At 50.8% G+C, this 25,063-nt stretch overlaps 1 protein-coding gene and 1 pseudogene across 1 annotated transcript in view; both read left to right on the plus strand.

Moving 5' to 3' along the window:
* SLC6A6 (solute carrier family 6 member 6) overlaps positions 1–25,063 on the plus strand; it is a 271,368-nt gene that overhangs the window by 17,777 nt on the left and 228,528 nt on the right. The gene's annotated exons all lie outside the window — the stretch shown is intronic.
* Positions 7,828–9,178, plus strand: LOC146797425 (18S ribosomal RNA; annotated as a pseudogene).

Here is a 25,063-nt window from a genome sequence, read left to right on the forward strand (position 1 = left end):
AGTTTGACTTCACTGATAATTAAATCCTTCCTTGTTTGCCATATTCCTGGCTGCTGAAGGGGGGGGGGGGGGAGAACATGCAGCGCTGTGCAGGTAAAGGGTGCAGCTGAATTAGCACTCATGGGCCAGAGACTGGACGCAGCAGCCACCCTTATAGTCTTTGTCGTAAAGTCAGTATCCCTGATGTGATTTTTAAAGCAATTGACTCTGACATATTGTGACGTTTTGACAAAAACACCCTAATTACGCCCTCCAAAAGTTCACGAAAGGATTCCCGGCAGTCGTAAACGCATTTAACAAAATTGATTCCTCTGCCATGAGTGCAGCCCCTCAGTGGTAACTCCCACTCAAGGGAAGGGGAGGGCGACCTCTAATGCGGTGCTTTGATTTGGAAGTTTGGGAACTCGTTTCCAAGCTCCAGTTCGACCACTTTCCTCTCTTGAAATGGTCAGGTATGTACCCCAGGGGCTGCAGTAAAATACATTTCAGACTGGAAAAGGGATTTGATCGAATTAGGTGAAGAGAATTCCACCAGTACTTTTACTTTTATTAGTGAATTAGGCCCACTGGCTTCCCGTGCATTTGATGTGTTAGTAGACCTTTCCACCGTAAACTCAACTAAAAGGCTGGATATGTGCCTGTGATATTCAAAATGCTTAGCTACATTGGCACTAGACTTAATGGCTTTATGGTGGAAAGAGTAGCTTCTCTCTCTCTCTCTCTCTCTCCCTGTCTCTTTCCCTCTCTCCATCCCCTTTTTCCCCCGTCAGTCTCACTCTAGTCTCCCTCTTTCGCCCCTATATGGACTTATATCTGTGTTTCTTCTTCCTTTCTCTTTCTTACACTCATGCTTTTTCTCTGTCTGTTTCTGTTTTGTCTGCCTCGAACTCTTACACCAACGCTCTGCGTCGTCGACGCAAACACCCTAGAAATAGAAAACGGCTGCAGCGCATATTAACTGAACTATTCGACTCCGGATATTACGACATGGTGTTGCATATTGTAAGATACAGAGACAAATTGTTCACCAGGCTCACAGCAGGTGGACAACAGAAGCTGAAAATGCGTGACAATGCATTTTAATGCGGTGATGCGGACCACCACATTAAAATGCGTTAGTCTAACGCCTGATGCGTGGTACTTGGCAGGGCTACTGCTTCTCTCACTCAGTTCTTTTCTTTCCTTCTCTGTCTTTCTCTTCCATTGTCTACTCCCTCTCTGTCCCTTTGTCTCTCCCTCTCACTGCCAACCCCTCGCTTTCTCTTGCTCTCTCTTTCCCCATCTGCACTCTCTGGTTCTTTCCCTGTTGCTTTCTATTTTATGTATTTTACTCACCTTTGTCTGTCTTCTCAACTCCCCGCCCTCTCATCTGTTTTTCTCTTTTTGTCTCTCTCATTTGAGTTGCTCAGCCACATATGCTGGTGTTTTACTCCCAGGAGTGACACAATACAGATCCTCACTGCCAATGTATGTGGCCTGTCTTTTTTTCATCTTCTGTTCAGACTCATGTACCAAACCCGGTTCTCACAGGGCACTGTCCCCCTACACCGGGCCTGTGTCCACCGGTCGCAGCTCACAGGGCTCTCTCCTCATCAGACCCAGCTCTTACAGGGCGCTGTCCCCACATCTCACAGAGCCTGTCCCTGTGGGCATCATCTCTCACAGGGCCAAGCCCCCATCTGACTCAGCCGTCACAAGGCCCTGATACCACCGGTCCCAGCACACAGGACCCTAACACCGGTGCCAGCTCTCATAAGGCCCTGTCCACAAGGGCCTAGCTCTCACTAGGTCCGGTCCCCACCAGACTAATCTCTCATAGGGGCATTTCCCAAGAGCCTAGCTCTCATTGGACCCTGTCCCCACTAGACTCAGCTCTAACAGGGCCCTGTCCCCGCCGGTCCCAGCTCACAGGGCCCTGTCCCAACTGGTCCTAGCTCACAGGGCACTCTCCCTACAGGGCTTATCTCTCACAGGGCCCTGCCCCCATCAGACCTAGCTCTGACAGGGCCCTCTTCCCCACCAGGCCCGGCTCTAACAGAACCCTGTTCCTAAGGGGTTCAGCTCTCACAGGGCCCTGTCCCCACTGGTTCTAGCTCACAGGTCCCTGTCCCTACAGGGCTCGGTTCTCAAAGGACCCTGTCCTCATCAGACTCAGCTCTGACAGTGCCCTGTCCCAACTGGTCCTAGCTCACAGGGCCCTGTTCCTACGGGGTTCAGCTCTTTGGGCCCTGCCACTTTCAGACCCAGCTCTCACAGTGTCCTGTTACCACCGGCCCAGCTCAGAGGTCTCTGTTCTTAAGGGGCTCAGCTCTCACAGGCCCCTGTCCCAGCTCACAGGGCTCTGTCTCCATCAGACCCAGCTCTCACAGGGCCCTGTCTCCATCAGACCCAGCTCTCACAGGGCCCTGTCTCCATCAGACCCAGCTCTCACAGGGCCCTGACTCCATCAGACCCAGCTCTCACAGGGCCCTGACTCCATCAGACCCAGCTCTCACAGGGCCCTGTCTCCATCAGACCCAGCTCTCACAGGGCTCTGTTCCCATCAGACCCAGCTCTCACAGGGCCCTGACTCCATCAGACCCAGCTCTCACAGGGCCCTGACTCCATCAGACCCAGCTCTCACAGGGCCCTGACTCCATCAGACCCAGCTCTCACAGGGCCCTGTCTCCATCAGACCCAGCTCTCACAGGGCTCTGTTCCCATCAGACCCAGCTCTCACAGGGCCCTGACTCCATCAGACCCAGCTCTCACAGGGCCCTGTCTCCATCAGACCCATCTCTCACAGGGCCCTGTCTCCATCAGACCCAGCTCTCACAGGGCCCTGTCCCCATCAGACCCAGCTCTCACAGGGCCCTGACTCCATCAGACCCAGCTCTCACAGGGCCCTGTCTCCATCAGACCCATCTCTCACAGGGCCCTGTCTCCATCAGACCCAGCTCTCACAGGGCTCTGTTCCCATCAGACCCAGCTTTCACAGGGCCCTGTTCCCCACAATACCCAGTTCTCACAGTGTCCTTTCTTCCCTGTTCCAGCTCTCACAGGGCTCTGTCCCCATCAGACCCATCTCAGACTATTAGACCCGTCTCTCACAGGGCTCTGTCCCCATCAGACCCAGCTCTCAAAGGGCCCTGGTCCCCACAATACCCAGTTCTCACAGTGCCCTTTACCCCCTGTTCCAAGCTCACAGGGCTCTGTCCTCATCAGACCCATCTTTCACAGAGCCCTGTCCCCACCGGTCCTCGCTCACAGGGCCCTGTCTCCATCAGACCCAGCTCTCACAGGAGCCTGTCGCTATTAGAGCCATCTCTCATATGGCTCTGTCCCTACAGGCCTCAGCTCTCAAAGGACCCTCGTCCTATGGGTGGCAGTTCTCACATCCACTGAAACAGTTCTCTGTCCTCCACGGCTATGTTTATCTACATGAATCCGCTTCTGTAGAAATCAGGAAGAAAGTCCACCCAATATTTTATTAAACATTAAACCCAAAATCTTATTGAAAATGTACTTGTCCTTCATGTTCTTAATCTTTCCATCTCTGGCTGTGTCCATCACCCTCTGTCGAACAACACCAAGAGATTGATGTCCAGTGTGAGCAATAATGTATCACTATTTCAAAATGGGATATTTACTTCTTTACATCAAAAATAATTTGTGCAGAGCTCTTGACGTGAGTTACAACTTTAAATTATACTCATCTGAGTTAGATTTTTTTAGCTACCTGTCACCTTTCTGTATTTTTAGGTCGAGCCTAGAGCAGCGCATGCGCTGCATGCTCGAGTTTTAGTAAGGGGGTTTAGAAAGTGCTACCAGAGGCTTTTTGCTGGCTTCAAGCTTGCGTGCATGTGCACGTGAACGCGCGCAGCCGGTATCTGTCTTCTCTCCATCACGGGCAATTAAGTGCATCGCGAATACTTTCACTTTTGGGCACCCGCACGGCCAATGCTTCCATTGTGCTTTAAATCCACTATTTCTTTAAAATAACCCACTGCCGCTGCCCTATCAGAGACACAGTCTTTTAGGACATGGTCCACTCACTCATCGTGAAACAAGAAGCTCACCCCCAGTACCACAGAAAACACTGTCATTGAATCTTTGCTTTTGAACTGTTTGACATTTCGGTTGGCATTCTGCCCTCAGTCACGCTCATCTCACCACCCGTTGTCAATCACGCGCCTCTCAATGTCTGGCTGTCAAGTCCTGCCATTCCGCATGCGCATCTACTGTCAGCCATGGCGTTTTAGCCAGCCGAACTGCATTATGGGACTGGTAGTTTTGTCTTTAAATTATATGTGCAGTTTAAAAATTCACCACGCTAATTAATATTGGAAAATGTCTATGGAGGGAGTCACTTAGTAGCTTCCGCCTCCCACTCCCGGAACACCGCCTCCTCATCTAAGTGGTTATATCTGAATGATGCAAGGTGAGCAGTCGGTGCTGGGGCTTTTCGGTCTGTTTTGCAAATGCTGCAATAAAAGTCTCTTCTTTACACCGAGAAATGCAGTGGATCTCCGACTCACTCCCGAAAATCTCAAGAATGTAGCGGAGCCCCTGCTTACCTGGAGTCCCCAGTCAACCCCGGCTAATTCACAGCCCTCCAGTTTCCCACATTCATGCGCGAGTACGTCATCCAGGCAACGGTCTGGCTTCTGCACTCTGGGATTTGTACGTTACATTTCCTCCAAAGTAAAACGAGGACTACAAATCCAACAATACAAAGTAACGAGCATTAACATAGCCAATAGGTCTCGCATTTGGGACCTTATAAGTGTTTAGCCATGCAACAGTTGGTGTTGTTGCACCAAGGATATTCTGCTGCATAACTAAATACTTCTAAGGTCCCAAAAGCCAGACCTATTGGCTATGCCAATGCTTGTTTTCTTGAGAAAGTAAAAAAAGTGATTTTCCAATTTATTTTCTATCCAGTGATGCATATTGGTGGATATACAAAGCATTTTGGTTTTGCTTTCCAAAATTTATATTGCTGCCCCCAACTAGGCAAAGCAAAATAACCCAACCAAGAAGCAAACATAGATTTACTAATATTTGATGCAAGTCAGCACAATAACTAAAGCTGAAAAATGCACCATATGTAGTCATTTGTGGCTCATTGTTTCTCCCCCAGCGCTGGCACACTTTTGGCGGCCATGTATCAACGCACACGCCCTTGTGCCATACTGCAAGGTAGTATGCCTTCTCTAAAGCATAGGTTTTGTACTGGAAGTAAATAAAACTACTGCGTTGTGTGAATGGGAGATAGCAGAACAGAAACATATCTAATAAGCAGTGGCGCTGTTCTGTTATCTGCCTGTGCTCATGCTCTTTATACTGCCATGCACAAATGCAGGACCCTTACACCATAGTGCGGCAGTCTCTGCATTGTCTTAAACATAGTTTTTGTACTGGAAGGGTTCCCTTTCAATACAAAACTATGCTTTAAGTCTTTTGCTACTTTGTATGTGTGCTGTCCAATAGAGCACTCTTGCAAAGTTGGAAAAATAAGAAGAAACTAAATTGTTTCTCCTCGTTATGCCTGTCTTGAGGAGGCGTAAGGTTTGGCAGTAATCAGTATCTACGAATTTAAGTAGATAAAGAAGTGCAGCAAAATCCAAGGGTGGTTACATGGGAATGCCCATGTACCACCCATTTAACGCCTCCTTGTTGCAAAGTAATGCAAAGTATCACATATTGCAACTTTGCATTACTTTGGGGGACTTTCTAACACAAATCATGATTTATGTTGGATAGTAAATCCCACCCCAACTCTTTATGATAGTTTTATGTCACTTTTGTGAAACAAACACATGATTTGCTGGGTGTGTGTCACTTTTGTGACACACACCCAGCAAATCACGGCCATATAGGCTAAGGTCTCGGCTATCATTAAAGCAGCATATGCAGTGGCACTAGGTCATAGATGAGCAAGTGGCCCACCACGTAGCAAAGCTCCCAGGACATGGTCCAGCAGGCCGGGGGAGGCCTTCCCTGTATGTCCGGGCCCAGGTGCACTGACCGGGCACCAGGGTAGGCGCTTCCACCCTGGGCTCCATCCCCCTGGCCTGCCCCACGGCCAAGGTCCCGGGTCGGGGTCCACTGGGCCCAGGGAGGCCTCCCTCCACTTCGCCTGCATTTTAAGGTGTTTTTGGCCCTGGTTCAAGGCCATTTGGGGCCACCCATGCTGGCACATGCCTGAGGCCAAGTGGGGCTCCGAGCCCCCGGTCTGCCAACCCCCCGTCCCCTCCAAGAACAAGCAGAAGCCCCGTTTGTTAAGGCACAGCGCCACCAGATGGCTGTATTTTGAGACCGGCCATCTGGTCGCATGCAATACTTTCCAAAGGCACTACCAGATGGCTGAGCCACCCCGGATGTCCAGATGAGAGTTAATTTGCCTCCCAGATTTCAGCCTGGAGGCTGGGTGCATTTTCACCTTCGGTCCCCTCTGTCACTCAGTCCACACGGATTTCAGGAAAGGGGGGTATTTTTGCTCCTGATTACTCGGGAGAGGGTATCTTGGACCCCCTTGAGGTTTGGAAATTCTGAGGCAGGCAAAGCCTGAGCCTTGGCCTGCCCACTGGGGCCCCCCAAAGGCCTGGGTCCACACTTGCCTCCCAGCCCTTTCGGAGCCTGCTTCCCTGGGAGCAGGCAGGGACATGAAGCTGGCATCCCTGTGCTGGGTGGCCTGCCAGGGGAGGGGCCGGATGGCGGTGTGTACTCTGATCGATTGGGCACGCTTGGTCTGTTTAGGGATGGACTGCTTGACCAGCCTTGGCTGTTGTTTCAAGCAAAGCGCTTCCACCCTGCCAGGGACTGTCCGACTTGAGGGCCGGCAGCTTGGCGGAGGCCCTTTCTCTACCCAGCAGAGCGAAGGCCAAGCAGCCATGGCAGCTTGTGGCCCCCCAGTGGTCTGACCAGAGTGGAAGAGGTTGGTGTGCTAGGTCCCAGGCAGGCGCCTGGTGGTCCAGTCCCCCGTGTGCTACATTGTCACCCTCCTCCGCCCATCGCATTTCAACAACAGCTCAGAACTACTGTTCCTTGGGGTGTCACTAAACCCGTTCGAAGGCAGCAGGTGTGCAAATTACCCGCTCCCAACTCGGGGAGGTCAATCAATCAATCAATCAATCAATCAATCAGTCAATCAGGGTTTGTATAGCATGGCTACTCACCTGTGAGGGTCTCAAGGCAGTAGGGATGGGCTGCTGCTGGTCGCACTGAGTGCAGGATCATTCGAAGAGCCAGGTCTTGAGGTCCTTCTTGAATTGGGTCAGCAACAGGGGTTGCCTGAGGTAGAGGGGCAGGGTATTCCAGGTGTTGGCGGGGAGGTAAGAGAATGAGCTTTCTCCATTTCTGGTCTTGTGGATCCTGGGGACGGAGGCTAGGTCGAGTTGAACGGAGCAGAGTCGTCTGGTGGAATGCGAGGTTCGGGTATGCTGTTCCTTCGTCGTGTGGGCATGAGTGAGGACCTTGAAGGTGATTCTCTAGTTGACTTGGAGCCAGTGGAGTGGTCAGAGGTGTTGTGTAATGTGGTTGCGGCGGGCGATGTTAAGGACCAGTCTGGCTGGAGCGTTTTGAATGTTCTGTAGTTTCTTGAGCTGCTTCTGGATGACGCCGGTGTAGAGTGCATTGCTGTAGTCAAGTCTGCTTGTGATGAGTGCATGGGTGACCGTCTTTTTTAATTCTGTGGGGATTCATCTGAATGTCTTTTGAAGCAGGTGGAGTATGTGGAAGCAGGCTGAGGAAATTGCGTTGATTTGGCATTTTATTGTGAGCGATGGGTCCAGTATAATGCAGAGGCTGTGTGCGTAGTCCATCGGGGTGGGGGGATTTCCAAAGCGGCTGGCCACCAGGATTCATCCCAGGCTGAAGGGGTGGCTCCCAGGATGAATAGTGACGAAAAATAACAATCCAGTACACTTTCGAGGGCCTGTTATTGAAATGAGTACACTTTAAATTCTTTAATGAGGATCCATTGGAAGGCAAGTCTGGGGCTAGCAGCCATGGTAATTCCAGCTCCAATAGCATATATTAAAGTTGCTGTAGTTAAAAAGCTAGTAGTTGGATCTTGGGATTGAGCTGGTGGTCCGCTGCGAGGCGGGGTACCGCCTGTCCAAGCCCCTGCCTCTTGGCGCCCCTAGATGCTCTTGACTGAGTGTCCTGCGGGTCAGAAGCGTTTACAATGAAAAAATTAGTGTTCAAAGCAGACCCGCCGACTGAATATTTCAGCTAGGAATAATGGAATAGGACTCCGGTTCTATTTTGTTGGTGTTCGGAACTGGGGCCATGCTTAAGAGGGACAGGGGGCATTCGTATTGTGCCGCTAGAGGTAAAATTCTTGGACCGGCACAAGACGAACCAAAGTGAAAGCTTTTGCCAAGAATGTTTTCATGAATCAAGAATGAAAGTCGGAGGTTCGAAGCCGATCAGATACCGTCGTAGTTCCGACCTTAAACAATGCCGGCTAGCGATTCGGCCGTGTTATTTCCATCACTCACCGGGAAGCTTCCGGGAAACCATAGTCTTTGGGTTCCGGTGGAAGTATGGTTGCAAAGCTGAAACTTAAAGGAATTAACGGAAGGGCACCACCAGGAGTCGAGCATGCAGCTTAATTTGAATCAACACGGGAACCCATCCCGGACATGTGAAGGATTGACAAATTGATAGCTCTTGATCAATTCTGTGGGTGGTGGTGCATGGCCGTTCTTAGTTGGTGGAACGATTTGTCTGGTTGATTCGTATAATGAACTAGACTCCTCCATGCTAATTAGTTATGCAACCCCAGCTGTCGACGTCCATCTTCTTAGAGGGACAAATGGCATTCAGCCACACGAGATTGAGCAATAACAGGTCTGTGATGCCCTTAGATGTCTAGGGCTTCATGTGCGCTATACTGAACAGATCAGCGTGTGTCTACCCTTCACTGACAGGTGCAGGTAACCCGCTGAAACCCGTTTGCGATAGGGATTGGGGGTTGCAATTATTTCCCATTAACAAGGAATTCCCAGTAAGTGGAGGTCATAAGCTTGCCCTTTGTACACACGGCCCGATGCTACTACTGATTGGTTGGTCTACTGAGGTCCTTGCATCAGCCCTGGCAGAGCCCTGAGAAGATGATCAAACTTGACTATCTACAGGAAGTAAAAGTTGTAACAAGGTTTCTGTAGGTGAACCTGCAGAAGGATCATTAATGGCGAAGCGGCCCGAGCTGCAGACAGCACCGGCCTGAAACCCTCAGCCACCTCCCAGATGGAACATGCACACTGTTGGCACTGGGCCTGGCCCTGCCCTTGCATTCTCTGGCCAGTGGAGCGGTCTGCGGCCACTGGGGTGCTTGGATGCAGACTGGGTGTGGGGTGGGCTCCTCCACTGGGGAGGAACCGACTGATGAACATGTGAAGCTCTGTGGATGGGGGGGGGGGGGGCAGCCCCTGGCCTCTGCCCCTCTGGAAGAGAAGGAGCTGGGCCTGTTATGGGACCCGGGCACCTCTCGGTGGGAAGTGTGCAGGATGGGGAGCCACCTGGCTCTTCCCTTCCGGTGTCTCCGACCAGGGCAGGGGTGGGCTATCCACCAGCCTGCCGGCATGACTTGGTACTGCCACCCAAGCCAGGGACTTCTGACACCGCAGGGGTGAAGCCCGGTGGTGGGCGGCTGATGTTCAGGTGGGGTGACCCTCCCTTGTTGCCAGCTACACTAGTTGTCCTGGTCCTGTGTGGCCGGGCTGAGGTTTTGAAGACTTGTGCGGTCCCTCCTGGTCCTCTGGGAGGGACCAGGAGGGACCTGGAGGGATAGCTGCTCCAGTCGATTTGGGAGCCCCCATACATGTGGGGGGGAAAGAGAGTCTCCCAGGCTGAGCACCAACTAACGCTATTTAAATCGGGGACGCTGACTCCCAGAGGGGAAGCCTTGAACCGAGTGCGAACGGAAGGGGGCCACCTCCATTGTCCTTTGTGCACCGCGTGTTCCTGGGGCACCCGTTGTTGAATAATTTGTAGATGACCTGCCACCAGGCTATTGGGAGGGATTGTGGAGGGGGGAAATGTGGGCATGTGGGAGGCTGCCTCTACCACTTGCTGACCGTCATGTGTGCCTCCCCCTCCTGTCCCTGCGCCGCTGGGTGCAGGGATGGGGGCATGTTTCCCTTACAGGGTGACCAGATGGCCAGACCCCTCTGCACAAGTCGCTGGGAGGCAAGCAGCCCTGCGAAGGAGTCTCCTGAGCACCGCCTCAGAGTGCATGACTAGTCCTGTCATAATTGGACTGCCTTGTGACTGGGTCCTGCTTCTGGTCGTCCCAGGCTATCTGGTCACTGGTTCATCTTGGGGCATCTGTTCGCCATGCTGCGTGACCAGATGGCCAGTCAGTCAGCCAGCCGGGCTAACTCCAACTTTTGTGCTCCCTCCAGGGTTCTGTAGTCGAGGAAAATGGGCTTCCCAGTCAGCCCCGCAAGGAGAGGATGTGGCCTGGGCTTAACCCTCCTTGGCTCCCCGAGCTCCAAGAAGGTGGAAGGCACCCACCCAAGGCAGCACCCTGCACCCACGGTATGGTGGTGACAGTACCCAGGGCATGATGGCTGCAGGCCCTGGGAGGACTTTCTTGCTCCTGTACTGGGTTTGGGGTAAATAGCAGAGGCCAGCCCTGCATGAAGGCCCAGTCCCGCCCCGGGCTGCCGCACTAGAACACGAGCCCGGGAGAGCTCTGAGAAGCCCTCAGCAGATGTCTGGGCCGAATCTTAAATGGCAGCAACTGTCGATGTCCCGCGCCACCCACGAGGTACCATCGGCAGGCTTGTCGGAAGGCTAAGCATTTTTTAAGAATGAGCAGGGCCTGGCAAAGGGGAAGTATGAGGCCCAGGAAGCCCTCACCCCACCTTCTCCAGGAGGGAAGCCGTGGTCGTTCCCTCGGTCAGTGCTCCCGCGGGGCCCGAGCTTCATGCGCTGGCCCTCCATGTCAAGCGTATGGCAGGGAGAAACGGACCCTGGAGTCTCCGACAGGGGGCCTGCCTGGGTAAGGTCCAGACCAGACTCTGGTCGATCGGGCATAGTTGGACCTATTTTTTAACTGTGGGCAGCTTGGTTGGAAACACCTGACCGTGACCCTGGTGAGGGCTTCAAAGCCACAGGACAGGGCTCCGCAGGTTCAGGGAGCCAAAAGATCTGGGTCTGTGAGCCCACCAGGGGCCTGGGTTACCTTCTCCGGCCCGCGGTGTCATAAAAGGGATGCTGCCCCTGCGTGGCCAATTTCGGATAGGCACCCTGGTCCGGGCTCCCTTCTCCAGCCTGCCTCATAGCAAAGGACTCGGGACCGGGGTCCCGCAGCCCCGTGGAGGCTTTCCCCCTTGGCTGGGCTCAGAAGCATGGAATGGATCCGGGGCTCCGGAGAGTCCTGGAGTGGGAGCCCCCCATCCTGCCAAGCGCCCGGGAAAACCTTGAAGGATCTACACATATGGCCCCTTGCTGAATTCAGAATTTTGTTTGTATTGTATTGTAATTGCATTTATATAGTGCTTTCTACCCCTGACGAGGTGTCAAAGCGTTTGTTTGGCGAGTAGCACGCTACTCCGGAACCTATAAGGGATTAGTGGTGAATTAATAAAGTTAAATATGAAATTAATTTGAATGGTGGACATGCTAGTCTGTTATTTGGATTGTAAAGTATAGTGGAGGGATAGAAAAGGGAAGGATTTAAAAAATGTTTTGTTTGTTTTAGAGCTCATAGCAGTAGGAGGAGGCTTGGGATGAGTAAGAGCCTTCTGCTTCTCCCCACCGGCCTCATTGTCTGCCCCCAAGATGTCCGCCCAGGTGTAACTCCCGGTAAACTCCACCAGCGAGGCACAGATCATCACACTATAAATGGCTTGACAACCCAGACTTTGCCTTCTATCATGCCATCCTACTCTGATCTCCACACACCGAACTATCTAAAACAGCAGGGCCCGAACTCCCTCTCTATTAGTTTCCCCCCCAACCTCTCACCCAAAGCAAGAAAAAACTTCAAACAAGAACTGATAAGACAACACCCAGAATCACTTTTTGCGGACATATATCACTTCTCCTCCAAAGGCCAGATAAAAATGGATCTCATCTTCCACACTGATAGACCCGAAAAATGGAACTCCATCCTCAGCTCTCAACTCCTCATCTCCAAAACTACAAACACGCCTCATAGCTGCAAACTAACGATCGCAATCCCAAACCACACGAAGTGGAGCGGAAACACCTTTGTGACCATATACGCAAACGGCACTGTCTTGATCCAAGCCAAAAATAACAACCTAGAGGCATTTGACTCACTCTTTCCCTCACTTCAGACTGCCCCCTCCCACGCACCTCTCCCTCCCAACCCACCCCTTCTCCTCTGACAACCGGACCCACCAGCTGAGCACACACTCCATCCACACTCCCTCTATCAACAGCACCAGCTTCGCGCCACAAGACACCACCCTCACCTCTGCCACCACGAACAAGGCTCCCCTTCTCCGTCCAACCTTCACATCACCCCCACCTATAGCCTCCCCCATACTACTACAATCGACCTCAAGACGCTATCTAAGACTCCAGACTACCTCCCTATACCCACACACAAAAGAACATGCACGACCCCCCTCTCCCCGCGCCCACGGTCTTGCACAAAGCCTCAACGGGCTGCACTAGAACAACCAGACAGCAACATAGCATAGCCAGGCCATCCCCCTCTAGGGATGACAAGACCCACCCTACCCCAACCTCAGAAGAGACAGGACAGCGTCTCACCTTGCTAGAAACCCAGCTTGCAGCCATAATCCAGGGCTTTAATGTTATCCTTACTAACCTCGCCACGCTCCGCAAGACCACCCACGTTCCCCACCCTCCCCCACCTTCCCCAACCCCTCACACCAAAGGCTTCCCAAGGCTCCCCGCCTCAGTTGGATCTCCACCCCCTCTCGAATAAGATACAGAGACCCAAAAGAACTAACGAGGCTATGTCCTCGAGTGAAGCGGCAGCTCTTGCCTCCTTGTACGACACCCCAGGTACTGCCACCCCTTATTCCAAGATCCAGGTAATCATTGGATTCAGAAGAGGCAACTTCCCCCCGAAACCCCCCAGACCCCCAGCCTCCCTCACTAACATCCCCATGGCTCCCCTGAAGAAGAAGCAAAAAAAAAAAAAGTGGCACCCTCCACCAACGGCATGCTCATAAACTGCAGATCAGCCTCCAAACATGCCACAGAGCTAGCAGAATCCATCCTTACCCACAAGATCGACATAGCCTTCATCACCGAGACCTGGCTCAATGACTGCTCGCCACCAATCATGGACACTCTTGTGCCCCTCAGGCTTTGCTATCATCAACAAAGATCGAAAAGACTAAAGAGGCGGGGGTATAGCAATCATTCACAACAACAATATGTCCGTAACGGAAATTGATACTTTCAACTATAACTCTTTCGAATGCCTAACCGCCATCATTAACACAACCGACAACAAAGCACTACACTGCCATCTCCTATACCATCCTCCTGGCAACACCACCACATTCTCTGAGCACTTGTCCGACCTGATCGCGCATTGTGCTCTCCGAGACGCAAATAACTTAATTCTGGGCGACCTCAATTTACACTGGAATGAAAATAGCAACTCGCTAATCCAAAACCTGAACGAGCGGCTGCACAGCAACAACCTTACCCAAAACTGCTCAGATGAAACCCATAACAAAGGAGCAATCCTAGACGCCATTATCGCCCAATGCGACATAATCACAATTGACCACATCCTACCCGTCGACTGGTCCGACCACCACTTAATCTTATTCCGCATCACCCAACCGATCACATATCAACCTCTCACTCAAGACCTCCTAATATGGACAAGAAATCTAACTCAGATCACCTTGGCCGACCTAGAGGAAAGGGTAAGCTCGCTTCTTCCTATCTCCACAGGTAATCTCTCTACCACTGAACTCAGCTCTCACTACAACACAACTATGACGTCCATCCTAGACCAATTAGCCACCCTGAAAATAACAAAAAACAGGAACATTCCATCCAGATCCTGGTTCAACACGGACATCAACGCCGAAAGAAGACAACTAAGAGCTATAGAACGACTATGGAGGAACAACCCCTCCCCATGCCTACTCGAACAACTCAAAGCAGCCCGAAGGAATTACGAACAACACATCAACAACGAAAAAAACACCTTTTTCTGCACCGCTCAGGACAACGTGAAGAACTGGCCTACAGAACTCTTTAACATCATCAGGCAACAAACCTCCAAGCCCTCTGTAACCTCAGTGCAGGCCTCCAAAGACCTGTGCGACAACTTCACCAACTTCTTCAACAACAAAATCACCAAGATTGAGCTCTCACTTGACATCAACCTTATCCCCCCTGCAGAAGCCTAGCCTCAGAGGCCGAAATCAGCACGCTTAAGCACCCCAGAAAAACTTGGAAATCCTTCAACCCCATTCATAAAGCGGAGATTCTCAAACTGATCTCCACCTTCAAACCTGCATCTCACGTCCTAGATGCTATACCCACCCAATGGACTAAAAAACTGAAACTCTCCCTAGCTCCGTTCTGGTGCAAGATCATAAACAGCTCCCTGAGAACTGGCGTCATTCCAGACTGCCTCAAAGTCGGCCAAGTCATGCCACTACTGAAGAAACCAGGCCTCGACACCAACGACCTCAACAACTTCAGACCCGTATCTAATATTCCCCTCCTTTCCAAAATCCTCGAAAAGTGCGTTCTCCTACAACTGACTCAGCACATGGACAGCATCAACCTTCTAGACCCCACCAATCGGGCTTCAGAAAAGGCTGCAGCACCGAAACCGTGATCCTTAGTATAGTGGACGACATCCACAAGTCTCTTGACACTCACCAATGCTGCCTACTCAGTCTCCTGGACCTATCGACAGCCTTTGACACGGTTGACCAGAAGCTACTCATCAAGGCTCTCCAAGAAAGGGTAGGTTCAGATGAGGTTCTCCTCCTTCCTACACAACCACGCCCAAAGGATAAAAATCAAAACCTTTATGTCCGACCTACACCCCCATCAGCAAAGGTGTCCCCCAAGGCTCAGTACTCTCTCCTCAACTGTTCAATATATACATGGAACCCCTCACCAACCTACTCAAAAAAGCCAACATCCCCTTCCACCTTTATGCTGATGTCACCCAGATCTATCTGGAAACCTCCTCCATCAATGACATTCAGAGACTCAACGACACCCTAAGAGAAGTTCAACAATGGCTATCAATAAACCACCTAAAACTTAACAAAGATAAAACAGAAATCCTCCTCATCTCCAGCAAAGAAGAGTACCTGTATATTGTAGAATGACTAAAAGCAATCAATGCTCTCGACGGCAACCTCACGCTGGCCAGCTCTGTAAAATCTTTAGGAATCACCCTAGATGCGAAACTCGACATGTCCAAACACATTAAGGACTCCGCAAAGAGTGCCGTCCTCAATCTGAAGCTACTCAACAAAATAAAACCTTTCGTCCCGCCCAAGGACCTCAAACAAGCCAATCAATCACTGGTGCTATCTAGACTCGACTATGGGAATGCAGTCCTCAAGGCACAGCAAAATCCCACCTAGCTCCCCTCAAAACTACTCTCAGTGCAGCTGCCAGAATGGTCACCGGAGTTAAGAAATATGAAAACATCTCTCCCGCACTCAGAGAACTAAAATGGCTCCCAGTCGAAATGCGCACCAGTTTCAGAACCGCCTGCCTCACGCACAAAGCTCTGCACACAGGGAAACCAGACTACCTGGCCTCCAAACTCAAGAAGGCCGGTCAGGCTAGTGTTAAATGGTAGCGGCAGTTTCAATCGATACCCTTTCAAGTATTTGCCCGGCGGTAATCGCCTCTCATACCACTCGATAATTTACCAATGAAAGAGGCAGGCGCCGGAGACTGGAAGGCAGGAAACAAAGTTTTATTCCGTCGGAGCAGAACACATCAGATCAGACAGCAAGGTATCGTCACGAGGTGCTCTAACTGCATCTCTGAGACCTGGTCTCTTATACACAGGTTTATTGCTTTATTACACATAGTACATTCTTGAGATTCCCTTGATGCATGAGAGAACATCCCCTGAAGCCCCGGCTCAGATCCGATCCCACACATAGCTACAGTAGAAGTTCCCACCTTACCCGCAGTAGGAGATGGCTATCGCGCAGCAGGGTATTCCGCCAATTCCCGGGGGTGTGTGTGACCGGTCGGGTCTCAGGGGGTAGGGGCTTTGATCTACTGTAATCCCTTTGATGTGGGGTGTTTCCCTTACAGTAGGGGCAATAAACTGCATCCGCAGGGCTAGGTGATGGCCTGGGACCAGTTCGGACAATGGGGCGCAGAGGAAGGGGGTTATCAAAGGAGAGGCATGACCATGTATGGGATGTCGGTCGGATGTGGTTCCGTAGCAGGGTCGCGCAGAAGGAGAGGGTTTATGGCCCGTGTATGAGAGAGCGGGGGCGGCCGGCGCGCGGGGGATGCTCGCAGCGCCAGGGGAAAGCGCTGGCGATCGAGAATGAGCGGGGAGAGAGTGGGGTGCCTAAAAATGGCGGCCGTGCATTCGCTGAGCGTGGCGCTGGGGAGAGGCAAGATGGCGCAGATAATGTTCAGTTTGCAAGCTAAATTTCCACAGTCCTCCCTTTTAACATATCTCGCCAGCTTGCCTGGCCGTCATTTATCTTCGTTAACCTTCAGCTATAATATCGTTAATGTCTTTCGTACATTCCTTAAAGATACAGAGTTTTTAGGGCAGGCAGGAGTAATCTGACACATTTGCTTATAGTTACATACAGGTGATAAAGTAGGCGAGGAGGTAGTACATACAGAGTTACATCAGCTGTGCCGCATGTCAGGCCCCGGGACAGGAGGAGGGGAGTTTGTTTGAGCACAAATAGGATATTGTAAAGCAAACAGGATGTTTCTGGCAAAACAAGGGATATTTCATACATTACTTAAGGCCTAGACTTTGTGTGGATCGAAAATAGTATAGTCGTGTACATGGCTGGTGTTGTATGAATGTCACTATACAAAGTTACATTTTCTTAACTTCTCAGTGTACAGTCGGAAGTGATTGATGCAACATCATGAAAACTTGATAGGAAGATAGTTAATATAAAAAGGTGGTTGGGAGAGGATTTTCAACTTTGACATGGGTTCTTCTTTCCAGTGTCCTTTCTTTTTTTTATAAAGAGCCATCACTGGTAAGCTCTTATTGTTGTTCTTCTTTCGTTGGCACTGTTGAGCACCGGCGGTGGAGCTAAGGTCCAGCTCAAATCCAATTTCTCACGTTGCAGGGTGTGACCATTCACTGTTCTCCGATCACAGCCCCGTTCCTTAACACAGTTCACCATAGGTACTTTGAGACAGGGTACCTGCTTTTTGTTCTTCTGTAGGTAAGTCAGATTCATAATCCATATAAAAGAGGGTGAGAGAGAGAAGGGTGTGACGTGCTTCGGGATGCCGAGGGAAGAGGGGGTGGAGTGGGATCGGATCAAAGAATGTGGACCAAGGGGAGCAGAATCTTTCAGCACTGGGCCCATCAATCGGGCCCGACGGGTTGAGACTTCAGGCACGCTGGTCAGTGAGCAGGGGGGCCTCGATGTAGCCCTTCGCGCTTATCATCCTGAAAATGGTGTCTCGTCTCACGCCCTTTTTGCTTCGTAGCTTCCCCCTTGGTCGATGTCATAGATGTTCCATGGTCTGCAGCCAGGCTGTGCGTCACGTCCGACCCCTCCCTTCCGATGGCAGCACGTTATCTTTAAATGGGTACAAGAAACAAAAATCTTAGAGAGTTGGCAGGGAAGACATTTACATACTTCATCCTCTCTCCCAACCACCGAGTGGTTGCGGACATGCTTTTATCGGTTGCTGTATGATTGGTGTCTATTAACTCTGATGTTAGTGTGTGCGTTACTAATCTATTAATCATTGCTGTGGTACAAGTTTCTGTGGGTGTCCCTGCCCATCGTCTGGCCCTCTAGGTGCCGATTCCTGCGCCCGATACTGGTTGCAGGAAGCCTGACATCTGTCAACCTTCTAGTCTATTAAAAATTCGAACCGGCTTCTCCGGCAGAGGCTCGTTCGTCTCAACACAAGTTTTGTTAATACATATTTCCTTCCGAGGACTGCTAAGTTTATGAAAAGAAAGTGCGAGGTGCTACTGTCACGGGTTCACGAGTATTCATTTTGGGGAGGAACATAAGCTAAGCATTATTTTTGCTGGCGACAATAGGTAACCCTTTATCAGTTTAGGCGATGTATTATTAGTGAATAAGGTCATCAGCTGTTTCGTTCGAAATACTCTGAGGCGGCTAGTATAGGGCTGGGGTTATCTTGGGAGAACGGGGTGCTTTAGACATTCTATTTCGGGGTAATTGGGCGGGGGTAATTCTGGGCGGTGGAGATGGTGTTGTTAAAGCTCTGAAAAACGGAAACCACTGACATATAGTCCCCGTGATGAGGGCCAAATTGGGAGACATCAGTCGTCTTACCTGTCCTTTCTTTTCTCAGCCAATTAAGCTCAATATTTGTAGAAAGGAGAGGTAGTAACGTGGCAGAGTACGGTCGTTTTGTTTCAGTCAATTTGTTCGAACACCACCGTGCTCCAGGCCAATTATACACTTACCGATGAGGTATGTGTCGTTAATTTACTCAAAAAGAAAAGAGGGTAAGAAGGCTTTTTAGTGAGGGAGTGAGAGAGAGAGAGAGAGAGAGAGAGAGAGAGAGAGAGAAAGAAAGAGAGAGAGAGAGAGAGAGAGAGAGAGAGAGAGAGAGAGAGAGAGAGAGAGGTGTGCATCAAGTAGGCTATTTGGCATACATACGACACAAGACGAGAGAGACATGGGTAAGATAATAGGCCACTTGGTGCACACACAACATGGAGTAGCATGGGTCTGTTCCATGTAAGAAAACACAAGCGGGGAAAAGACATAAATTCGGTGATCACGTACACACAAATGCCGGATAGGGTGTGACAGTACATGCATCAAGCGCAGAAACTTAAGACGGAGACTCAGGGCTACGTTGAGTATCGGGACCTCTCCTTTCCTGTCCTCCTTTCCTATGCATGCTGCGTACTTTCAATATTTTGTAGTTTATCCTAGGGGGTGTCGGACCCTTTATTCTCCTCCCTTTGATCGATGGGCGAGCACTTCAATCATACAGTGACGTTCTCTTCAAGTGACCTAAGCATGAGATGCACACACATTCATACCGTGTAATCATAGCACACACGCACAATCATGCCATACAGTTTCTCATGTTCTCAATGGTGGTCTGCACTTCACGCACTATCTCACAACGTTTGTCTAAATTTCCCTGATATTGAACTCGGTGCGGTCCATGTCCGCTTCATTCTTCAGTCGGAGCTTCGTCGTGACCTATAGAGGGGAAAAAGAGGGGAGGGGATGTGCAGTATTCAAAGTACCCTAGCGCGCGCAGACACAAAAAAGTTCTACTTACCACGTACCAGGCTAGTCGCAGGAATGGGTGATACCACAGACCTATTATTCTTTTTGTCCGAGACAAAGATGCTCTAATTTATTTCATTTCCTAAATTCGGGTTCCCTTGTCATACATGCATTTCTCAATCGGTCGTGTATTAAGGTGCAAGATACCATACCTTGCGTTCGGCATATACCCTGAGCTATGGTTGACCATTGTTTAACAACTCTTGGAAAAAGATAGGTGTGATGGGTACAAATTCCGTTAATCAAAAAAGATTCAGGCAAATGGGGACTGCATTATCTGTTTTCTATTGCTTGGGAGTAACAATCATTTATTCAAAAGAAGAAATCTTTATCAACCTATGTGATTAGTCATGACACTGATTCCGTAATTCTTTCAAGAGGCCCTTTATTTAAAACAATGTCAGTATACAAGATACGGGCCTACAACCGTTCAGGCCGGCCACGGGGTGGGAGGCGTCGAGTGTCATGAGCAACGCTACTACGGCATAAAATCGGTTCCCTTCCCGCCCCTCCCCGACCATCATGTGTGGAAGCATCGCATATATATATATATATATATCTCTTTTTAACACAAATGTCACGTGACTGGGACGCCACAAGGGTTTGTAGGTCTCTCCTACATCGGCGCCATCTTGGGACGAGGTCGGGCCAGAGTACAGTCTAAGTCTTTCCATGAATTAGCTGTTGGACCAGAATTCCTTTCAGTAGTTCGAGAACTTTCGTTAGCGTCAACTTTGCGTCAGCATGGCGTCACTGCGACCCCGTAGAAATGCCATGGTTCGTTCTTGGGGCGGGGCAGCAGGCGGGTTCTTCCGCCGACGCTTCGAACCAGTCTTTCTCACTGCACCAAGCGGAGGCAAGGTGGCTGCCGTCCGGGGCAAAGAGCAGTGGCAGCGGTTTGTCCTTACCGGAAGTCCGTGGGAGTCGAGTGTCAAATGACTCCAGCCGATTCTGCAAAGCTGAGGGGAGCATTTTGTCAAGGGCGGGGCCCACGCCCAAGCAGACAAGCTTTCGAGTCCAGAATTGTCTCACGGTGGGCTTTAGGCCTGGATCCGGAGGAGCCGACCGCCGGAGTTCAAGGGCAGCAGTAGCAGCAGCTCTTCGGTACAGCCACCGGAGAGGAGCCAACAGCAGTAACAACGGCAGTTCGGATGGTACTGCCACCGGGGTGATTCCAGTAGCAGCGACGACAGCAGTTTGGATGGTATCGCCACCGGGGTGGGTCCCCGATTACTTGGCTGCGGGGGCCCACTCCTCGCGTCGGGCGCTAGTGGCGATCCTGGTGAACCCGTGCTTGGGCGGTCGTCCGGTGGTCGCGTGCAGCGGCAGGGTGCAGCTCAGCTGGCCGGTGAGTCAAAGACGGTTGGGGTGCAGCTTAGCTGGCCGGCGAGTCAAAGACGGTTGGGGTGCCCTCATCTGCTGGCGAGCCTCCACCTGGGGAGGCGGGGGAGGCCCGTCCGCGTCGCCTCCCCCCGCCAGGGCACCCTCCGTTATTGAAGGAAGAGAATGGGAAGATCCGCACAGCGTGCCAGGGTGCAATTCAGCAGACCGATGAAAAAGATGGCTGGGGCGCCCTCATCTGCTGGTGAGCCTCCACCTGGGGAGGTGGGGGAGGCCCGTCCGCGTCGCCTCCCCCCGTCAGGGCATCAGCCGTTATTGAAGAAAGAAGAAAGAAAACGGGAAGGCCCGCACAGCGTGGCGGACTCCGCCTTGGTGTTGCCAGAACTTCGGCGCTTCGTATAGCCTCCGGCCTATTCGCACAGTCGTCCGCCACTGATGTCAATGGATTTTTGCATGGCTTTTATAGCCCAAAGTCAACTAAAAGAACCGCCCAAAACAGGCCAATGTTGCAATTTCGAGGAAGGAGAGGCGAGGACGGTGTCACGTGGACGTTAAGGCTTTGGGATGCAGGTCGCAGCAGACTGTCATGTAAATAGTTGTTTTAAAACGTGTTTTAACCTGTTTACCCTGTTGGTGTGTTTGTTATATCTTATAAGTTATTAAAATGTTATAACTATACTACTTCGTTGGAGTGTTTGTACATATTTGCAATCTGATGACGAGCACAAGGAGGTTACTGTGCAATCGGAAAAATAACATAGACCAATTGCGCGCGATCTGGCCCTAGTTTGGTGACGTCGATGGTGGGTGTCAGCAGGCTTCCGTTTGTGCAGGATTTTGTCATGCTTATTGGGCGGGGTGGGCAGTGAGGCAGACATGTTTAGGTAGCGAGAGTAATGGAGTCGGGCTACCTCGTGGCCGTCTCGACCGTGAGCTTGGCTCCTTCCCCTGGTTTCATATGTCCCACAAAGGGCTAACTCCTAGCGTTACTTTAGTTTCTGTAAGGTCAAAAAGGATCCCACCAGTGACTTTACTATTTTGTCGATTCCTGTTCGTTCATCCTTCGTTAGTCGATTCATTCTGGTGGAATCTTTCTTTCTCACCTCAGGGTCATCCAACGTTATTGCCGACGTTGTGTTCAGTACAGGAGGCTCAGCCGGCGCGGAGGCCGTGAGGACCGAGGCCCCTGTACTGCTTTCGCTCGTGTTCGGGGGTTGTGGGTGTTGCACTACTGATTGGGAGGGTGCGTATGGAGGGGGCATGTAAATGATCGGGGGACTTAATAGTCGCTGTTTAGAGGATAACTCAGGGTAGAGCAAAGAAGGGGTCCTAACAGCGTACTGGCCTGATGTTTCGGGCTCCTGTCTTAGTTTAGTTTCCCTTCTCTCCTTTATTTCTTCTTCTAACTTTCTAGCGGCAAGGTGAGCTGCTTTTCGTAATTCCTTTTCTGCTTTTACTTCTTCCCTCTTTTTCCGTTGTGTTGCTTCTTTGCGCCACATGCCGATACTTTCAAGCATAGTAGGCGTCGTCTTATTGCTACGCAGAGCTATTTCTAGCACTTCTATCTTATGGTCGTCGAAGGATCCCATCAGTGGCCACTGACTCTCGGGGTCCTTCTTGGTATATTTATGCCACAGCTTGCTATAAGCTACGGCGACTAGTCCATATTTAGTGAACATGTCCTTATTAGGGGTGCCCTCCAGTGGAGCCGGATGGTTCACCTCTAATAAGCGGTCCGGGCAGAACCAACTACCAATCAGTGGGGAGAAGATAGGCATGACGGGTTTCAACGGGGACAAAAGTCAGCACTACCTATCTTTTCACTGCTTGCAAAGACTAGACAGAATATCTCTATTCCTCGTTATTTGTAAGCAGAGAATACCTCCAAAGAACCAATATCGAACAACTAGTGTTCGGACAATCAATCAATCAATCAATGGGGAGATAAAGATAGGCATGACGGGTTTCAACGGGGACAAAAGTCAGCACTACCTATCTTTTCACTGCTTGCAAAGACTAGACAGAATATCTCTATTCTACGTTATTTGCAAACAGAGAATATCTCAAAGAGCACTATTCTTCAAAACAATCAATGTTCGGACAATCAATCAGTGGGGAGATAAAGATAGGCACGACGGGTTTCAACGGGGACAAAAGTCTGCGTTACCTACCCTTCACTATCTGCAAAGGGAGAGAGAGAGAGTATTTCTACTCCTCCCCGTTTGTAGACAGCGAATATCTCAAAGAGAACAATCAATGAGCACAATCTATGAGCAATACTAGTATTCCAAAGCTTCAAACAATCAATCAATTATTTCGCAATTTGTCGTGTATCACGACCTTACCCGGACCGCGTGGACAGTTTCTCGTCTTCCGCCTCCAGCGCCCGATCGTCCTCTACTCTCCGTATTTGCCGCGGCACTCCTGATGGTTCCCAGTCAGGACCGTAGATCACTCGAGAGAGGTCTGCTCGGAGCCAGTGAAGTTCGGATGATCGGCTGCCAGACGAGGGTCTATTGGGCAGGAGCTCTCCCGATCGTTGCAGTCGTTCACTCTGTCGTCGGGACCTCTCCCACTGGATCCACGTGTCGCTGATGGGCCCCACGTTTGGGACGCCAATTGTTAAATGGTAGCGGCAGTTTCAATCGATACCCTTTCAAGTATTTGCCCGGCGGTAATCGCCTCTCATACCACTCGATAATTTACCAATGAAAGAGGCAGGCGCCGGAGACTGGAAGGCAGGAAACAAAGTTTTATTCCGTCGGAGCAGAACACATCAGATCAGACAGCAAGGTATCGTCACGAGGTGCTCTAACTGCATCTCTGAGACCTGGTCTCTTATACACAGGTTTATTGCTTTATTACACATAGTACATTCTTGAGATTCCCTTGATGCATGAGAGAACATCCCCTGAAGCCCCGGCTCAGATCCGATCCCACACATAGCTACAGTAGAAGTTCCCACCTTACCCGCAGTAGGAGATGGCTATCGCGCAGCAGGGTATTCCGCCAATTCCCGGGGGTGTGTGTGACCGGTCGGGTCTCAGGGGGTAGGGGCTTTGATCTACTGTAATCCCTTTGATGTGGGGTGTTTCCCTTACAGTAGGGGCAATAAACTGCATCCGCAGGGCTAGGTGATGGCCTGGGACCAGTTCGGACAATGGGGCGCAGAGGAAGGGGGTTATCAAAGGAGAGGCATGACCATGTATGGGATGTCGGTCGGATGTGGTTCCGTAGCAGGGTCGCGCAGAAGGAGAGGGTTTATGGCCCGTGTATGAGAGAGCGGGGGCGGCCGGCGCGCGGGGGATGCTCGCAGCGCCAGGAGAAAGCGCTGGCGATCGAGAATGAGCGGGGAGAGAGTGGGGTGCCTAAAAATGGCGGCCGTGCATTCGCTGTGCGTGGCACTGGGGAGAGGCAAGATGGCGCAGATAATGTTCAGTTTGCAAGCTAAATTTCCACACTAGGAACCTCAGGAGCTCCAATACCCTACTACTCATCCCTATGAAGACACACAAACAAAAAACAGCTACTCAATCCTTTGCTGGGAGTGCTCCCAAAATCTGGAACTCCATTCCAGCGAATATCACGACTATCCCTTCCTTTGTAAAATTCAAGAAACTCCTAAACGTCCTCTTCCTCAACCGTGCCTTCCCGAACCCAGAACCGACGCCAAAACGAACCAGCATGCACTATACAGCACCCTGACACTGTGTCATTAAGACCTACCTCTTCCCGCTCCCCGTACTTCCTTCCCCCCTCCCCCCCTGAAAGAGATTCAGCCCAATGACAATGTGCACCCATCGAGGTTATCGCAGGACTCCCTTCCTCAATGTGGCACAGCACGCTGGGACTTCGGAACCAATATATATACCCCCGTCTTACTATGTGACTCTTGTATTAAAATTTGATGTAAAGCGCTCCGATACCCTCGGGTCTGGCCAGCGCTATATAAAACTCCTAAAATAAAAATAAGTAAATAAATAAATAAAAGGCAGGTGGAGGGGGAAGAGTCAGAGGGAAGGGTTTAGAAAGGCTTGTTTTGGGGGATGCGAATAGTAAAAGAGGTTTGAAATTATACAAATTAGGGTAGAGTAGGGAATAGTCTAGAAAGGATTATTTTGGGGATCATAGTAGTGCTATGGGGTTTGTGATGAATAAGAGAGCGGAGGTAGAGGATATATTGATAGAGGTATAGGGTGAGAAACAGGGTAGTGCATTGGGAAGAGTAGTAGAAAGAGATTTGAGATGAGTCAGAGAGTTGA

The sequence above is a fragment of the Triturus cristatus genome, chromosome 9 (assembly GCF_964204655.1).
Source record: "Triturus cristatus chromosome 9, aTriCri1.1, whole genome shotgun sequence".
Lineage (NCBI taxonomy): Eukaryota > Metazoa > Chordata > Amphibia > Caudata > Salamandridae > Triturus > Triturus cristatus.